Source organism: Benincasa hispida, unplaced genomic scaffold, assembly GCF_009727055.1.
Source record: "Benincasa hispida cultivar B227 unplaced genomic scaffold, ASM972705v1 Contig189, whole genome shotgun sequence".
In the NCBI taxonomy this organism is placed as follows: Eukaryota; Viridiplantae; Streptophyta; class Magnoliopsida; order Cucurbitales; family Cucurbitaceae; genus Benincasa; species Benincasa hispida.
This window is the reverse complement of record NW_024064458.1, coordinates 918,081-936,856: the sequence shown is the minus strand read 5'-3', so window position 1 is coordinate 936,856 and position 18,776 is coordinate 918,081.

The window sequence follows — 18,776 nt, the reverse complement described above, 5'->3', positions numbered from 1 at the left end:
GGAGCTGATTACTGAAGATGGGAGCTGTACGTTTAAAGTTAATGGGCAATGAGTAAAAGCATATCATGGAGAAGGCTGGCATCACCAAGTCGAAACCTTAAATGAAGAAGGCAATAGGTGGTCCCTGCGCTATCAGACGATCGAAATTCATCAGGGACGCAAGTTTTGGGAATCATGGAATCTTCAACTTTTCTCTACTACTCTGAAATTTCATTACACCATATCTTTGCAGCCTTATCTATTCTTACTTCTCTGAAAAAAAAAAAAGAAAAAAGAAAAAAGAAAAAAATGTTGTTTTGTTTAAAATCATTTGACCCTCTCACTGTTTTTTACAACGATTAAGGCACAGGATTGTAGAGATGTTACATGAAGAAGCAATTTTCTTAATCCGTCACTGCAATCCAAAGAAGATAAATCGCCGCAAAGAAGGATGCATCAATACACAATGCGGGCGACAGCGCAAATTTGGGGGTTGTATTCTTCCTTCACTTTATTTCAAATTTTGTGCTATCACATCGCATGTTAGTTTTAAACGTTTTATCATCGCATCCTCTTTGATCACTGCAATCATTTGACATGGATAAATTTAGTAAGTTACCGCATGTTGTCTCTTTGCCAATTATTATTTCAATTATGAAAAATATGCTTCTATTTCTTTCATATATACTAGAGTCAACTTAACTTTAAGATAATCACCTCATGAAATATTTCTAAAAGTCAGGGGTTTGCTAGCTTTCTTTCAAACTCTCTTTACAAAGCATTCTAAGAACATCACATAACTTATTTAAATCTTTGGCAATGAGGACATTGCCGCATTTTAAATTTGGGGGTGAGGTATTTAATTTTGACCTTGCTATTTTGAATATATATATATATTGAGAATAACAACTCCACTGCCAACACAACAGGAAACCCATGTTGATAAGAGTTAAGTTGTGAAAGGCACTTACCCGTAGTTGGATGTCCGCATGACACACGTGACGGCAAGCCAAAACGAAAGTAAGTAACTAGGATCAACGCATAAATAAGTAACCGCAACTCCACTGCCAAGTAGGTATGAGTTTAGTCTAAAAAAGAGCGCATTGCTCGTAGTTAGATGTCCGCATGACACACGTGGGGACAAGCCAAAAAGAAGGCAAGGCACTTGGATCAGCGCAAGGTTAGAAAAAAATAACAATGTCAAGAAATATGCAAGGATAAAATCATTTGACACCCTGGTGGAAAAAAATTTCTTTTTGAAATAAATCATGCGATATCCAGAAGTTAGTAAAGTCTTTTTGAAGGTTAAGCTTGCAGTCCCTAGGTCTTAGAAATATTTTAAGAAGAGACTTGAATAAAGACTTAAGGGAATTTTGGTATATAAGAATTGAATAAAGTATCCTTGAGAAATCTAGGAAAAGAACATTGCGGTCGACTTGCTAAAGGAAATCTTTAGCTTATGCTTGAGGACAAGCATTGTTTAAATTTGGGGGTGTGATAACTGATAACTCGTATAAATACAAGTTATATATATTGTTTTATTTAGATATTGCGGCTAAAAGAAAGAAAAGTTGTGTCGATAGTATAGAAATTGGCTAAGAAATGCGAGAATTATAAATTGGTGTCAATACACCCACTAACATAATTGCGATGGTAGAATAGAATGTTTCAGCTTCTTTTTTGCAGGAAATCAGTCACCTCATGCGTTAATGGCTCAAAGATAAAAGAAACAACACATCTACGTCGCCTTGCGCCCATCATTCAAAAATGAAGAGATGATCAACGCAATGACGGTGTATGCGACAATTGATCAAGAGCTTAGCGATCAACGTAAATTCAACCGCATACGGTAATAAAAAATAACACCACATGCGGCAATCGATCGAAGATGTAAAGAGCAATGCAATTGCGGAGGCTTCTGAACGTGTACAGCTTTCAGTTATGCATTTTTTATGGGTTGATTGCATAACAGAAGGAATGTTCGCTCCACCATTTCAGGAACTACCTTAACCATAAAGTGGGGACCACAATGTCAAATAGGCAATCTTCGTATATAAATAGCTTCTGCAATTTCATTGAAAGGGATACTTGAATACATAGAGACGTGCATATACTGATCTGAGAGAGAGACTGGTCTAAAGCGATTTCCAGAGTAGATTCAGGATAATTACGAGACAAAGTAGAGAGGTGAGTCCCGGCAAAGAATCCTTCCAATCCTCACCGTTAAAGCTCTGTGCGAAGGTCACTTCTACCAGAAGAGCAAGCCTAAGAGGGAAGCTCTCCTCTCCATTACTTCCACACGCCGGCAAGCACAACCTCCATTCAGGATCTGTGTTAAGACGTTGACACTATTTTTGTATTCATTTCTAATATCTATTTCATCATCTGTATTCATCTTCTTAATCTTTCATTCACACCATGTATCGAACGCTTAATCATAGTATTAAATGTTATGATCATTACCATTATCATCTCTCTGTCTATTTTCGTTCATCCATAATCCATTTTCTCCATGATGTTTTCCTAATTCCCTGGGTAATTAGCAAGAATTAAGCAAGTAAATTAATTTTTGTTAAGGAAATAATTAAGTTTAGCTAAAGCATGCTCGACGATAACTTCACCTGTGAGAGCAGAAGTGAAGATGTTATTCCGTCTATCAAGAGAAGGTTGAAAGAATGTGTTATCTAAAGCAAGAAGTACTTCCAGAGATGGAAAAAACCTTGCGTTCATCACGTTCATTCCTGTTTCACCATAGAGATATGGGAACGTGGCCGATCACCGAGAAGTGTACGCCAAGGGAAAGCGGAACCTTAGTTGCATCTTTAATGCAATTGACAAACTTGCATTGTTTTTACTATTTACTCTTTCTCTTTCTGATTCATCCATAAATACTTGCCATCGCATAACACGATCCTTTGTATAACTTCACAGTCAGTCTCGAACTCAGTATCATGTATCATGTATCTTGTATCTTGTATCATCTTAGTTTAGGATTTTATTTTCAACACAACTTTATTTTATTAACGCAATTTTATTTTCATCGCACTTTAAATTCCTATATAAACCCAATTCTTTATTAATTGTAAAAACCGGTTGCATGTATCACAAAAGTAACGCATTAACGAAAAGAATCCCTATGTTCGACCTCGGATTATTCTGAGAAACTTGCATTGGAGTTATACGTGGTTTCAGTGCAAGGAAACTTGTGACACGCATTACTATATCGCATACTACAAGAATATCATTACCAACGCATATTTAGAAGTAGTATTGCATAAAGAGTAAAGTTATAAATTACCGTTACAATAGCGGGCAGAAATGCATGTTATAATAGTGCTAAGTTCTTAAACAATGCTGGCTTGCATTGATAAAACATGTTAAATTGTGTCCAAAAAGCATTAAATTCATAATATTGTGGTCGCATGCGTTCATCGCATAGGAATGATAGATTTTTTTATCTTTGTGCAGAAAGTGCGTTGACGCAAGGTGGAAATTGCGATCATAGGAAATCATTGGTCGATTGCAGCATTACCACAAGGCTTTGCGATAATTGTGTTCGCAAACATCTGCTCAAGAAGGATTGCCGCAACCTAGTCAGCGCAACTTGGTGGGTGCATCTGGGTGAAAGGTATAATTAATCACGATGGGACAGAAAGCTGATGATAGTCGAATCCGAATTAAGTTGATAGCCGCTAACGAACAAGTATATTCAGATTTTTTGTGACAAATATTCGACGCATCAGTCAAGGAATCAAAGCCGTCACATATCTGCTATCATGAGAGAGAAGCCGCCTTCCACTCGGGAAGTTCTATAAATACTAGCGGCATCCTTCAGAAAAGGGGTTCCACCAGTTCATGAGTTCACCATCATACAAGTTCATAAGTCTGCTCATAGTTTAACCTTATTCTTAGAGTTTCTTTTACTTTAAGACAGACGTGAGAGAGGAAGGTTGTGCTGACAGATCATTTCAATAAGCTTAGGAGAGCGCCAAAAGCTTCAAGGACAGAGAGAGGGCCAACGCCTATGGAAGNCAATGTAATGACGGCGCTATGCGACTGTCGATCCAGAGTTGAACTTCAACCGCATGCGGTAATAAAAACAACACCGCATGCGGACACACGTTCGAAAGATGCAAATGAGCAACGTAAACGTAGAGGATTATGACACGTGTACAACTAACCGTTGTGCATATTCGACGGGCTAATTGCATAACAAAAGGAATATTTATTCCACCATTTTCGGACTTTCTATAACAATAAAGTGGGGACCACAAGTCAGAGAGTCAAAGCCTTCAGCCTATAAATACCCTCAAAGAATTCACTGAAAGATATACTGGATACGGGGGATAATTGATACGAGGCTATTGAGAGAGAGCTGATCTGAGTGTTGATCGGAAGAAATCTGGGAAGAGAAGAGACAAGGCCGAGAGGTGAGTCAAAGTGCAATTCTGCCAAATCCCCAACGAGAAGCTCTGTACTTAAATCCCTTCTACCAATTGAGCAAGCCTGAGAGGGAAGCTCATCCTTCAATTCACTCCAACAACGATGGCAAGCGATTCTCCATTCAAATCTGTGCCAAGACATTGGCACTTATTTGTATTTGTTTCTAACTCTCATTCATCAATTGCATTTCATCTTCTTAGTCTCTTCATTCACAACCATGTATCAGACGCTAAATAGTATTATTGAATGTCTTGATCATTTCCATTTCCACTTTTCTGTCTATTTCCGTTCCTCCATAAATCATTTTTTCCATGATGTTTTCTTAATCTCTTGATGATTAATAAGAATTAAACAAGTAACTTAATCTATGCTAAAGAAATAAAGATGTTTAGCTAAGGCATGCTAGACGACATCTTTACCTGTGAGAGCAGAAGTGAAGATGCCATTATAATCTGTCGAGTGAAGGTTAGAAGAATGCGTTAACTAAAGCAAGAAGTACTTCCAGAGATGGAAGAAACCTTGAGTTCACTACGTTTGTCCCTATTTCACCACAGAGATGTGGGAACGCGGCCGATCACCAAGAGGTGTACACCAAGGAAAAAGCGGAACCGTATTTATGCCTTTAACGCAATTAAGGAACTTGCGATGTTTGTACTAATTATATTTTCTCTTTCTGCTTCACACATAAGACTTGCACCGCATAACACGATCTATGTATAATCTTCACAGTCAGTCTCAACCTCGGTATCTTGTATCATGAAACCTGTATCTTGTTTCATCATAGCTTAAGTTTATTTTATCGCACTTTACTTTTACCGCAATTTACTTTATTATCACATTTTATCGCTTATCTTTTCTTTATCGCATTTTCAAATACCTGTACACACAACCTTTTTATAAATTGAAAAACCCCTGGTCGCATATATCACAAATGTAACACAATAACCTAAAACAATCCCTTTGTTCAACCTCGGATCACATCGAGAAACTTGCAGTGGATTTATAATTGGTTCCAATGCAAGGAAACTTGTGACAACGCATAGTATACTATAAGATTCTCATAAATAAACGCATATCTAGAAGTAGTATCACATAAAGAAAATAAAGTCATCATTCATTCATGCGTTGTATGGTATAATATTAGAATACATTGCGAGATGCATTGTACATTCTATGCCCCATCAAGTTTATAGCGTCGTTATTGAGGATTGGTTAACGATTTATTATTTGAGTATGTTTGTGGTATTTTGAAGGACAGATCTCGTTGTACTGACTATTCAACGTGGAGAGCAGCCTGATAGTTTATGAGTACTGGTATCAAACTAGAATTCAAAGCTGGCCCTAAGATCGAGCGTACCTTTCGTGCACGAGCATGCCAGAATCGAGCAAGGCAAAAGAAAGCAACTAGTATGGAAGATAATAACGATAATGCGGTACTCACAAGAAATCAAGTGGCAGTACGGCCAGCGCAGAACCCAGCCTTACTTGCCGCTGATTGTATTATTCCCATGAGGAACTACGCGGCGCCCAACCTACATGATTTTTCTCCTGGGATTTCATGGCCTACAGTAGAGGAGAACGCAAGGTTCGAAATAAAACCGGTCATGCTCCAAATGATCTAGAATGCAGGCAATTTGGGGGTCTACAAGGTGAAGACTCGCATGCCCACTTGACCAGTTTTGTCAAAATGTGCAGCAACTTCTCACTACCTTGCGTTACCCTTGAGGGTATTAGACTTTATTTATTCCCTTACATCTTGAGGGACGAAGCTAAGAGATGGGCTCACTCACTAGAGCCAAACGAGATTACATCATGGGATCAACTGGTTAAGTGATTCATGAAGAAGTTTTTCCCATCGGCCCTTAACGCAAGGTGACGAAAGGACGTGCTGAACTTTGAGCAAATGGACAATGAGACCCTGAGCACCGTCTGGGTGCAATTTAGGAGATTGGTGAAAAATTGCCTGCATATCAGGATACCCGATTGCATTTTGATGGAGACATTTTACAATGGCCTGAACAGATCGACACAGACTGTTGCTGACACCTCCGCGGCAGGAGGTTTTATGGACAAGACATATATAGAGGACAAGGTCATCCTTGACCACATATCGTGGAACATGGATGATTGGATTGATGATGGTTATGGAGGCAGAGGCTCTGAAAGAAGAAAGAATGACTCTGCCATTGTCCTGTAGAGACAATGACGACACTGGCCTCTCAGATAGCCGCAGTGACCTCAATCCTCCAATCGATGGAAACCAATCAAGGAGCCATCCCTCAACAATGAACTAGAAAGATCCACTTCCGCTGATAGGTACTCTTGTATAAGAGTTCCTTCAATTTTGATTGCATAATGATATATATCTTCCAAGTATAGTTGTGGATATCTATCAACGAGATGAGAAATTTCTCGATTTAAACGTTCAAGGAATCTAGACACGGTGTCTTCTTCTTCTTCTCGAATATTTTCTCTTTCCATCAAAGTTTCCATCTTGTGATAATATTTAGCTATAGTTTTTTGTACCCTGCCTTAAAACTTGCTATTTAGTTCTCAAATCTCTTTTAGAATGTTTTGGAACATACCTTTTTCTTATGGCTTCGTTAAGTTCTTCCCAAATTTTAGTGGGATCCTCCTCTTTCATCCTTCTCTCAGATTTGAGATGTTTATACCAATTTCCCGCATGGTTAGTGAATTCGGCAATAGTAAGTCTCATCTTCTTATTCTCACTAAATGTGTTGCAATCAAACACATGTTCTATCTTCCTTTCCCATCTCAAGTATGCACCCACATATCCGACGTTCCACAAAATGGGGGAATTTTGAGCTTGACTCCACTATCTCTATCTTCATGGATTCTTTCTCCTCGTCTAAGGTGCATATTATTTCTTCCTCTTCCTCTCACGTTTCCTCTTCCTCCAATTTGTCTTTCTTGTTCAACTAAGTCAAATACTCCCTCATCTTCTTGTAAGACTCTTTGTTGTTGTGCCCTCCTTTCTTGCCTATCTTCCCTCATCATGCCTTGAATGGCTTGAAGAATAGCCATATTAATATCTCGTATTGTGGTACTCAATTAGCCTGTGACATTTTAAAGTTAGTAATAAAAGGACCTCACCACACTTCTCACCAATTTCACTCAAGAACACTCATGTTTATCACTCAAGGGTTGGCTTTTGGTACTAGGTCAAAGATGTAAAGGTTGGCTTATATTTTTGGTGCAATCTCACTAAAAGTTTGATAAAAACAATTTCAAAATGATCAACTCTTACTAAGACTAGAGTAACTAAAATTAGGCTAAAAAACAAATATGGAATTTTTTTTTCTTTTTTCCAAATGAATGACAAGAATCTTTCATGTGCCTTGGATCTTTGATTTCTTTTCTTATCTTTTTTGCTATTATATTTTTTCTTTTTTTTCTTCCTGGCTTTTCTTTTTTTCTTTATGATCCAAGAGCTGATTTGAAGAAGTTTTCAAGACAAGTTGTAATATATCTTGTAGTCAAGATGTAAGCAATTTCTTTGGAGAAAAAAATTGAAATAAAGTAAAGATAACACCTCTAAAGTCGGCCAAGAATGATGAACAAATGCTCTAATACCAAATGATAAGCACTCGCGATGATTGTTGGATGCATCACTCTAATCCCAAATGATGGTTCACTTACATATTGCAGAAGTGAGTGGAGTCGTCATGATGAGAAGAGTCAAGTTGGATTCATTATGCAGACTCTTCGGAAGAGCTTTTTTCAATTCAAAATGAATCATATGATGAATAAGATAGAGTACAACCTGATGACTCTTCTCAACAAACTCTAGATTGACGAATCTCTAATGAAAAATAAAGGTTAAGAGGCAGAAGCAAATGTTGCTTCCAGCTCAAAGAAAAAACCCTAGAAAAAATCATCTTCTGGGAGTAAATATGACCCTTCTTTCTCCAAGAATAGAGGTATTCAAAAGAACAAGAAGGAAACTGGGAAGGGGAAGGCTCCAGCTGCATAGAAAGGGAAGAAGGTAGTTTCTAAAGGAAAATGTTTCCATTGCCACAAAAATGGGCATTGGAAAAGAAATTACCCTAAATATCTTGTCGAGAAGAAAGCTGAAAGAGAAAAATAAGGTAAATTAGATTTACTAGTTATTAAGACATGTATAGTGGATATTAAAGATTCTACCTAGATATTGGATTCAGGGGCCACTAATCATGTTTGGTTTTCTTCTCAGGAAACTAGTTCTTAGAGGCAACTTGAAGAAGATGAGATTACTCTCCTGGTTGGATCAGGGGAGCGTATCTCAATAAAAGCAGTGGGAGCAGTTAAGTTAACTTTTGGGAATAGATATCTGTATTTAGAAAATGTTCTTTATGTATTGTCTTATAAAAGAAAATTGATATCCATCTTCTATTTGTTGGAACGTTTGTACAATGTAAATTTTGGTCATAATGAAGCGATCATTACAAAAAACGGTGTATAAATCTATTCTGCAGACTTAGAAAGTAACTTATACAAGTTAAAACCATCGAGAGTTGAAGCTGTATATAACACATAAATGTTTAAAACAGTTGAAACTCAAAGAAAAAGGCAACACATTTCTCAAAGTACCTATCTTTGGCACTTGAGACTTGGTCACATTGATCTCAATAAGATTGAGAGATTGGTTAAAAGTGAACTTCTCAATAAGATCTTTTTTTAGAAAAGGTCTTCAAGCCAAAGAAACCATAGAGCTCGTGCATTCGAACCTTTGTGGACCAATGAGTGTTAAAGCACAGGGAGGTAATGAATATTTCATTACCTTTATTGTTGATTATTCAAGGTACGATTACATTTACCTTATTCATTATAAGTCTAAAGATCTTCAAAAGTTCAAGCAATTTAAGACCGAGGTTGAAAATCAATTAGGTAAATCTATTAAGACACTTCGACCATATTAAAGTGGGGAGTATTTGGAAATGAAATTCCAGGACTATATGATAGAACACAGGATTCAGTCAGAACTCTCTGCATCGGGAACACCTCAGCAGAATGGTGTATTTGAATGGAGAAACAAAACCTTGTTAGACATGGTTCGGTCCATGATGAGTTATGCTCAGTTTCCTTACTCGTTCTGGGGGTATACAATAGAGACTGCAACTTACATTTTGAATAACGTTCCCTCTAAGAGTGTTTCAGAAACACCTTATGAGTTATGGAAAGGGCGTAAACCTAGTTTATGTCATTTTCGGATCTTGGCTGGCCATCACATGTGTTGGTGCAAAATCCTAAGAAATTGGAATATCGTTCAAAATTATGCCTGTTTGTGGGTCACCCTAAAGGAACGAGAGGTGGTTAGCTTTTTTTATTCTCAGGATGATAAAGTAATTGTATCGAAAAATTCCACATTCCTAGAGGAAGACCACATACCAGATCATAAACCCCGAAGTAAACTGGTATAGGAAGAGATTTCAAAAGATGCTACAGATGGATCAACAAAAGTTGTTGATCAGGCTCGCTTATCAACAAGAGTTATTCATAGATCAAGGACATTTGGTCAATCACATCGTACTCAAGAGTTGAGAGAGCCTTGATGTAGTGGGAGGGTTGTGAGATAGCCTGACCATTATATGGGTTTAACTGAAATCGAAGTCACCAGACCTGATGATGGTTTAGAGGATCCATTAACTTATAAACAAGCAATGGATGATGTTGATCGAGATCAGTGGATCAAAGCCATGGACCTTGAAATAGAGTCTATGTAATTTAATTTAGTCTGGGAACTTGTAGATAAACTTGATGAGGTAAGACCTATCGATTGTAAGTTAATCTACATGTGTAAAAGAGACCATACGGGGAAGGTATAGACCTATAAAGCTCGATTAGTAGCAGAGTTATACCCAGGTTGAGGGGGTAAACTATGAAGAAACGTTCTCACCTATTGCTATGATTAAATAAGGATATTCTTGTCCATTTCCATTTTTTATAATTATGAAATTTAGCAAATGGATGTCAAGACTGCCTTCCTAAATGGCAATCTTGAAGAGAGTATTTATATGGTCCAACCAGAAGGGTTCATTGATCAGGGTCAGGAGCAAAATGTTTGCAAACCGAATAGATCTATTTATGGATTGAACAGGCATTCAGATCCTAGAATATAAGATGATACTGCGGTCAAATCTTATGGCTTTGAGCAGAACATTGATAAACCATATATATACAAAAAGATCATCAACTCCACTGTGGCATTTCTAGTTTTGTATGTAGATGATATCCTATTTATTGAGAATAATGTAGGATACTTAACTGACATAAAAATTTGGCTAGTGATGCGTTATTTTATGCGGTGAATTAATGAAAGGAATTGCGTTGATGGAAAATGTGTTGTGCAACAAGTTTTCTCAGCAGGACACAAGTATCCTATTGAGTTTCCTGGTAAGTTCAGGGTCGAACTCAGGGACTAAGGAAAACAATATGCGGCAATAATTTTTAGATTACTTTGCAGTAACAAATAAATCAAAGAGTTTGTTGGTTTGTTGTTTACAGTATAAAATGTATGTGGTGAAGTTAAAGAAAGAGTTAATAATACGGAAGATGTGATGAATATGCGGGGAACGGGTTGAGAAGGGGTTTAGCTAACACTTCCTAGGATTGTGTTCATATTATGCGATCATGCTACACACATTCAATACCAAATCATCTCTTAATGCAAATGCTATGGCTTCTAGTTCTAGAACACATGCGATATATGCGATGATGTCTATAGGACCGACATATAAGCCTGTATTCTTGTCTATGCGATGACGATTGACACACACACATACAAGGCGACCGCATAATACCATAACCTATCTCTAGGGTGCATGCGATGCATGTTGGCAAATAGAGTTTATCTCTAAGTCCCTATCTCTTGCTTATGCAGATCTAATCTTGCTCTCTCGAGTCTAGATTCTAACCTAGCTCTCTCAAGTCTTAGGTTCTTTCTTTAGACTCTCTCTCGAGTAGCTCTAAAGGGTGTTGGGCACAACATAAGACAGGATGATCACGTGCAATGAAAATCCTAGGTCATGTTAGCTAAGTTCTTCTCAACCCATTCGATAGATTTAACTACTCATGCGTGCTTTAAAGAGAGTGAACATATGTAGATAAGAAAGTTCCATTTTATAGATATATAATCGAAATACAGAATGACAATGCAGAATAAGAATAAAGAGCCTGGTAGCAATCTCTTGCTTCCCAAGGCTTTTACACTGTTCTTCTATACTCTGCTCAAATGATAATCTTGCTCTCGCAAGAGTCAGCCCTCTCTCTGTTTTTCCACGCCTCCTAGGTTCTCTCTCGAGCTGACCAAGGCGATCTTCCGGTGTTTCTTCCCTTCTCTCGCTCTGCCTTCTAAGTATAAGAAAACTATGAACAAGGCTACTTCTAACTATGGGAAAAATTATCTAACTTTCGAACTCCTTTACTGAAGGTGGCCTCTGGTATTTATAGAGCTTCGGGGTGAAAGGCTTCTTCTCTCTTATGATTGAACTGATGGGATGGCATTAATTCTCTATCTGATGCGCCGAATATTTGTCACCGAAATGTTGAGTGTACTTGCTACAGTAGGTCGTGAACGGCTTGTCAACTTAATTCGAAATTGACCGTCATCAGCTTTCTGTCCCATTGTGATTTATTACGCTTTTTGCCCAGATGCGCCCACCAAGATGCACCGGCTCTATGCGGCAACCTTCTTGAGCAGATAATTGCGAGGGAAAATGATCGCATAGCCTTGCGTTAACGCAATCTCTTAATGCGCTCGACCGTTGATTTCTTTGGATCACATTTTCCACCTTGCGTCAAAACATATTCTGCACAAAAATACACAAGTTAGCTGTTTTAACGCGATGGACGGATGCGACCGCAATATTGTGAACTGAATGCTTTTGGATGCAATCTTGTATATTTTAATCATCGCAATCCTACATTGTTTTATAACTTAGTACTGTAATAACGTGAATTTCTACCCGTTATCAGCTAGCAACCAAATTTCAGATGAAAGATCTAGGAGAGGCACAGTACGTTCTTGGAATTCAAATAGTTCGAAACCAAAAGAATAGAACACTAGCTATGTCTCAAACATCTTTCATAGACAAGGTGTTGTCTAGGTTTAAGATGTAGGATTCCAAAAGAGGTCTTTTACCTTTTAGGAATGGAATACATTTGTCAAAGGAACAAAGTCCTAAGATACCTCAAGAAGTTGAGGATATGAGACGGGTTCCCTATGCATCAGCAGTCGGAAGTCTAACGTATGCAATGCTGTGTACTCGTCCAGACATATGCCTTGCAGTAGGGATTGTTGATAACGGGCATAAATGCACGTTATCATAGTGCTAAGTTCTTAAACAATGCTGGCTTGCATTGATCAAACATGTTAAATTACATCCAAAAAGCATCAAATTCATAATATTGCGGTCGCATGCGTTCATCGCATAGGAACGGTTGATTTTTGTATTTTTGTGCAGAAAATGCATTGACGCAAGGTGGAAATTGCGATCATAAAAAATCATTGGTTGAGCGCAGCATTATCGCAAGACTTAGCGATGATTGTGTTCGCAAACACATGCACAAGAAGGATTGCCGCAACCTGGTTAACGTAATTTGGTGGGCGCATCTGAGTGAAAGGTATAATTAATCATGATGAAACAGAAAGCTGATGACAGTCGAATCCGAACTAAGTTGATAGTCACTAACGAATAAGTACATTCAGCTTTTCTGTGACAAATATTCGGCACATCAGTCAGGGAATTAAAGTCATCCCATCTGCGCAATCATGAGAGAGAAGCCGCCTTTCACCGGGAAGTTCTATAAATACCAGCGGCATCCTTCAAAAAAAGGGTTTCATCAGTTCACGAGTTCACATCTTACAAGTTCATAAGTCTGTTCATAGTTTAGCCTTGTTCTTAGAGTTTCTTTTACTTTAAGACGGACACGATAGAGGAAGTTTGTGTTGACAGATCGTTTCCATAAGCTTGGGAGAGCACCAAAAGCTTCAAGGACAGAGAGAGGGCCGACGCCTGTGGAAGCAGGAATATCTTTTGAACCGAATAGAGATTTACAGTGTAAAAGCCTCGGCCAGCAAGGGATTGCTACCAGGCTCTCTACCTTTATCTTCCATTGTTATTTTGTACTAAAACTCATTTATAAAAATGGAATTTACTTCTCTATATCTGTTCACTCTCTATTATTTACGCATGAGTAGCTAAATCTGTTGAATGGGTTGAGAAGCACTTAGCTAGCTTAACTGGGGATATTCATGCTATGCTATTATCTTGTATTATGTATGCTTCATTTGTCCATTAGAGATACTCGGGAGGGTAGTCTAAGGACAGGATCTAGGCTTGGGAAGGTCAGGTCAGAATCTAAGCTCGAGAGAGTCAGATTAGAACGCATAATTAAGAGATAGGAGCTTAAGAATAAGCACTATTTGTTATTAACGCATCGCATGCATCCTAAAGATAGGATATGATTGTATGTGGTCACCTTGCCTTTATGCATTTTGCATCATCGCATAGGAAAAGAGTAGAGACTTAAGAATAAGCTCTATGGACACTTTTGCATTCAACACATGCGTCCTAGACTTAGGAGCATCGCATTTGCATTGGAAAATGACTTGATGTGCATGGTTGTAGCATGATTGCATAGTATGACGCATTCCCAAGTAACGCTAGCTAAAGACCTTCTCAACCCATTCTTCCGCATACTCAGTGCATCTATCACGCAATCCAACTTTCCTCAAATCCGCTGCATTCATTTATTTTTCATCACCGCAAACAACAACCTCAACAACTATTGATTTATTTGGTTATCGCAAAGTTTTCATAAAAATTACCATCGCAACCTGTTTTCACGTTCCTGAGTTCGACCCTGGACTTACTAGCAAACTCATAGAGTTTACACTTGGATTCCGCTGAGGAAACTTGACTGCTCAACGCAATCTCACCATCGTATATCATCCACATTTCTACATCTTAAAATCAAGCATCAAGTTTTTGGCACCGTTATTGGGGACTTCAGAAAAATAGTGTGCTAACGGTAATTTTTCTGATTTCTTTGCAGACTCTTAATCTCTGGCGAATTATGACTCGGAGATTGAGAGAACGTTTAGATGGAGACTAAGAGACCGCCAATAACAACAACATTCAGATAAAGAAGAGATGGTGGAGCAACTTGGAAACGGAGCACCAAATGATAACAACGTCATCGCGAATCCAATCCTTCTGGCTAACGATCACAATAGGCCCATTAGGGACTATGTATCGCCAAACCTCTATGATTTCTCTCTAGAAATCATGAGGCCTGCCCTCGATGGAAGCAGATTCGAAATGAAACTGGTGATGTTGCAGATGATCCAGACTGTAGGGCCATTCGGAGGCCAACGTGGCGAGGACTCGCACGCCCACCTCTGAAGTTTTATAGAAATTTGCAATACTTTTATGTTTCCGAACATCTCTGATGAAGAAGTTCGACTAACTTGGTTCCCATTTTCTCTTTGTGATCAGGCAAGGAAATGGGAATATTCTCTCAAGCCGAGAGAGATCACTTCATGGGAACATGTAGTAGAGATGTTTATGAAGAAATATTTTCCACCTACTGAAAATGCTAGACGAAGGAAACTAATTACAAATTTTGAACAAGACATTGACGAATCGCTAAGCGATGTCTGGGCAAGGTTTAAGAGACCACGCCAATGAGGCAGCCACTGGTGGTCTGCTCGACAAAACGTATGACAAGGCGAAGAATATCTTGGATCGCATCTCTAAAAACCATGAGGATTGGAGAGAGAGTGATCAGAGATTGAGAATCAAAGATAATGACGCAAGTAATGGTGCTATTGCTTCACTACAAAATCAGATGACTGCATGATAGTTACTCAACTGGAGACTGCGGTATATATACTCAACTGTGTTCCCTCCAAGAGTGTTGCGAGAACACCTCTGAAGTTTTGGAACGGGCGTAAATCTAGTTTATGTCACTTCCACATTTGGGGTTGCCCTGCACATGTGCTTGAGGCTAATCCCAAGAAGTTGGAACCACGATCAAGGCTATGCCTCTTTGTAGGCTACCCCAAAGGTACACGATGGGGTTATTTTTATGATCCGACAGAAAATAGGGTGTTTGTTTCAACAAACGCTACTTTTCTAAAGGAGGATCATATAAGGGAGCACAGTCCACGAAGCAAAGTCGTGTCTCGTGAGCCTTCCAATGAAACTACTGAAACTTCAACAAGAGTTGTTGAAGAACATGCTACATCAGCAAGAGTTATTAATGGGCATTCATCTAGTAGGTCGGTTCCACCACAAGAGTTGAAGGAACCTCGACGTAGTGGGAGAGTTACGAACCCGCCCGTTCGCTATCTAGGTTTCACGAAAATCCTTGCTATGGTAGTAGATAGCGACGTTAAGGATCCATTGTCTTATCGAAAGGCAATAGAGGATGATGTTGACCAGGATAAATAAGTCAAGGCCATGGATCTCGAGATGGAGTCTATGTACTTCAACTCAGTATGGGATCTTGTAGATCAACCTGATGGGGTAAGACCTATAGGTTGTAAATGGATCTACAAGCGTAAATGGGGTGTTGATGAGAAGGTACAGACCTTTAAGGCTCGACTTATGGCAAAGGATACCCAGGTAGAGGGAGTCGACTATGAGGAGACTTTCTCGCCTGTTGCCATGTTAAAGTTGATCCATATCCTCCTGTCCATTGCAGCTTATTAAAATTATGAGATCTAGCAAATGGATGACAAGACGGCCTTTCTGAATGGCAATCTTAAGGAGATCATTTACATGGTGCAACCTGAGGGATTCATAGCCCAAGTTCAAGAGCAAAAGGTTTGCAAACTGAATCGGTCCATTTATGAACTGAAACAGGCATCTCGATCTTGGAACATATAGTTTGATACTACGATCAAGTTGTATGGCTTTGACCAAAACGTTGATGAACCTTGTGTCTACAAGAAGATCATCAACACTTTAGTAGTCTTCTTAGTGTTGTACGTAGAAGATATCCTACTCATTGGGAATGATGTAGGTCTACTGACTGTAGTTAAGAACTGGCTAGCAACCCAATTCCAAATGAAAGATTTGGAAGAGGCTCAGTTTGTTATAGGTATACAGATCTTTTGGGATCGTTAGAACAGAGTGCTAGCACTATCTCAGGCATCGTACATTAACAAGATGTTGCTTAAGTACTCGATGCAGGACTTCAAGAGGGGCCTACTGATGTTCAGACATGGAGTCACTTTGTTTAATAACATGTGTCCTAAGACGCCTCAAGATGTTGAGGAGATGAGATGGGTCCCATATGCGTCTGTCGTTGGTAGTTTGGTGTACGCGATGCTCTGTACTCGTCCAGACATCTGCTACATTGTGGGCATAGTCGGTTGGTATCAGTCTAACCCAGGCCAGGGTCATTGGACTGTAGTGAAGAACATCCTCAAGCATCTTTGTAGAACACGAGACTACATGCTCGTGTATGGTTCTAGGGATTTGATCCTTACAGGATACACGGATTCTGACTTTCAGAGTGATAAGAACTCCCGCAAGTCCACATCAGGGTCATTCTTTACTCTTATTGGAGGAGCTGTAGTGTGGCGAAGCACTAAGCAGGGGTGCATCACCGACTCTACTATGGAGGCAGAGTATGTAGCAACTTGCGAAGCTGCTAAGGAGGCCGTCTGGCTCAGGAAGTTATTGACAGAACTGGAAGTTGTTCCAGATATGTCTAGGCTCATTATCCTATATTGTGATAATAGTGGGGCAGTGGTGAACTCCAAGGAGCGAAAGAGTCACAGGCGCGGAAAACACATAAAGCAGAAGTATCATCTGATCCGAGAGGTAGTGCATCGAGAGGACGTGATCGTCACGAAGATCGCTTCGAAGCACAATGTTCCAAACCCATTTATGAAGGCTCTCATGGCTACAGAGTTTGAGGGTCAACTACGGACCATGGGTCTAGAGGATCGCCCGCGGCTAGACTAGGGAAGTGGGAGATTTTCTTGTATTGGGCTTTTATGCCCTATTTATTGTTTTCTACTAGTTTATTGTACACCCCACTTCATTTTAGGACAAGTGGGAGATTGTTGGGGGTGATGCCCTAAAGTCTCGTGTCTTGTAACTTATAAACAGTTTGTACGAACGCTTGTATTGTATAATATATGATATTTATTTCACATTTTGTTTTTTGCTCAATTACATGTTTTATTTGCTTTACTACAAACCAATAAACTTAAAATCCCTGGTTATCTGTATGTAACTCAAATGTGTATGTGGTGACATACAAGTGGATCATGTCTTGAGTGATAACCAAAATGGTCTGTAGTATATGGATATAGAAGGGAAGCCTTATCCTGGTAATGCTGTGGATGCGGCCCGCTTTGTGGAATGGTCACAAGTGTTGTGATTTGTCACAGATGGTTTGATCTTGATCATTCGTGTTAGGGACATGCGAGCAGGGGCGTCCTATAAAAAGAGTTTGTATAAGACCTAACCACGAAGTATTAATGTATTGTTATATAACACCGTCCATGACAGAGACATCACTTCACTAGGATGACCATAGGTAACATGACCTCAATCCTGAGTGAGTTGGGAACTCCTGCCATTGAGGGTAGTCCTTTGATTTGTATGGGTGCAAGTGGCCAGGTCGCCGATTCAAACCTACCATTTTGGGGATTCGTTTGATTTGGGAGTTGGGAACTCAGCTACACAAGATGGAATTCACTCCTTCCCCGAAGTAGGGGTAAGTAGATAGATAACTCCCTTAAGGGTTGATTCCAGGGCTTCAACGATGTGGCGCCACACACCTTCTCTTGGCCCGAGAGGTGTTCACACATAGTTGGACTATGTTGTATTGTTCATTAGAGGAACCAGTGGTACTTAAGGAGTGAGATGTAACTACAGGGGCAAAACGGTAATTTGGCCCAGTTATACTTACGAGCATCTGTGAAGGGTCATCGTACTCATGATTGGTTATATTCGATGGACACATAAATATATCTGTGGTAAGAAGAGTTCAACTGTTGGTCTTTAGTGGATTGCCTGACAGTTAACTAATCGTGGATCTCGTGGCTAAAAAGTTTAGTTAGCTATTCACGGACCGTTGGAGCTTCGGGCCACAAGTCCATTAGGCCCCTTGGGTAGCTGATGCATTATTTTATGTGGTGAAATAATGGAATGAAATGCGGTGATGGAAATGCGTTGAGGAACAAGTCTTCTCAACGGAATCCAAGTATAAATTCCACTGAGTTTCCTGGTAAGTTCAGGGTCGAACTCAGGGACTAGGAAAAACGGTATGCTGTGATAATTTTCGAGAAGACATTGCCATAACCAATAATTCAAATAGTTGTTTTGGGT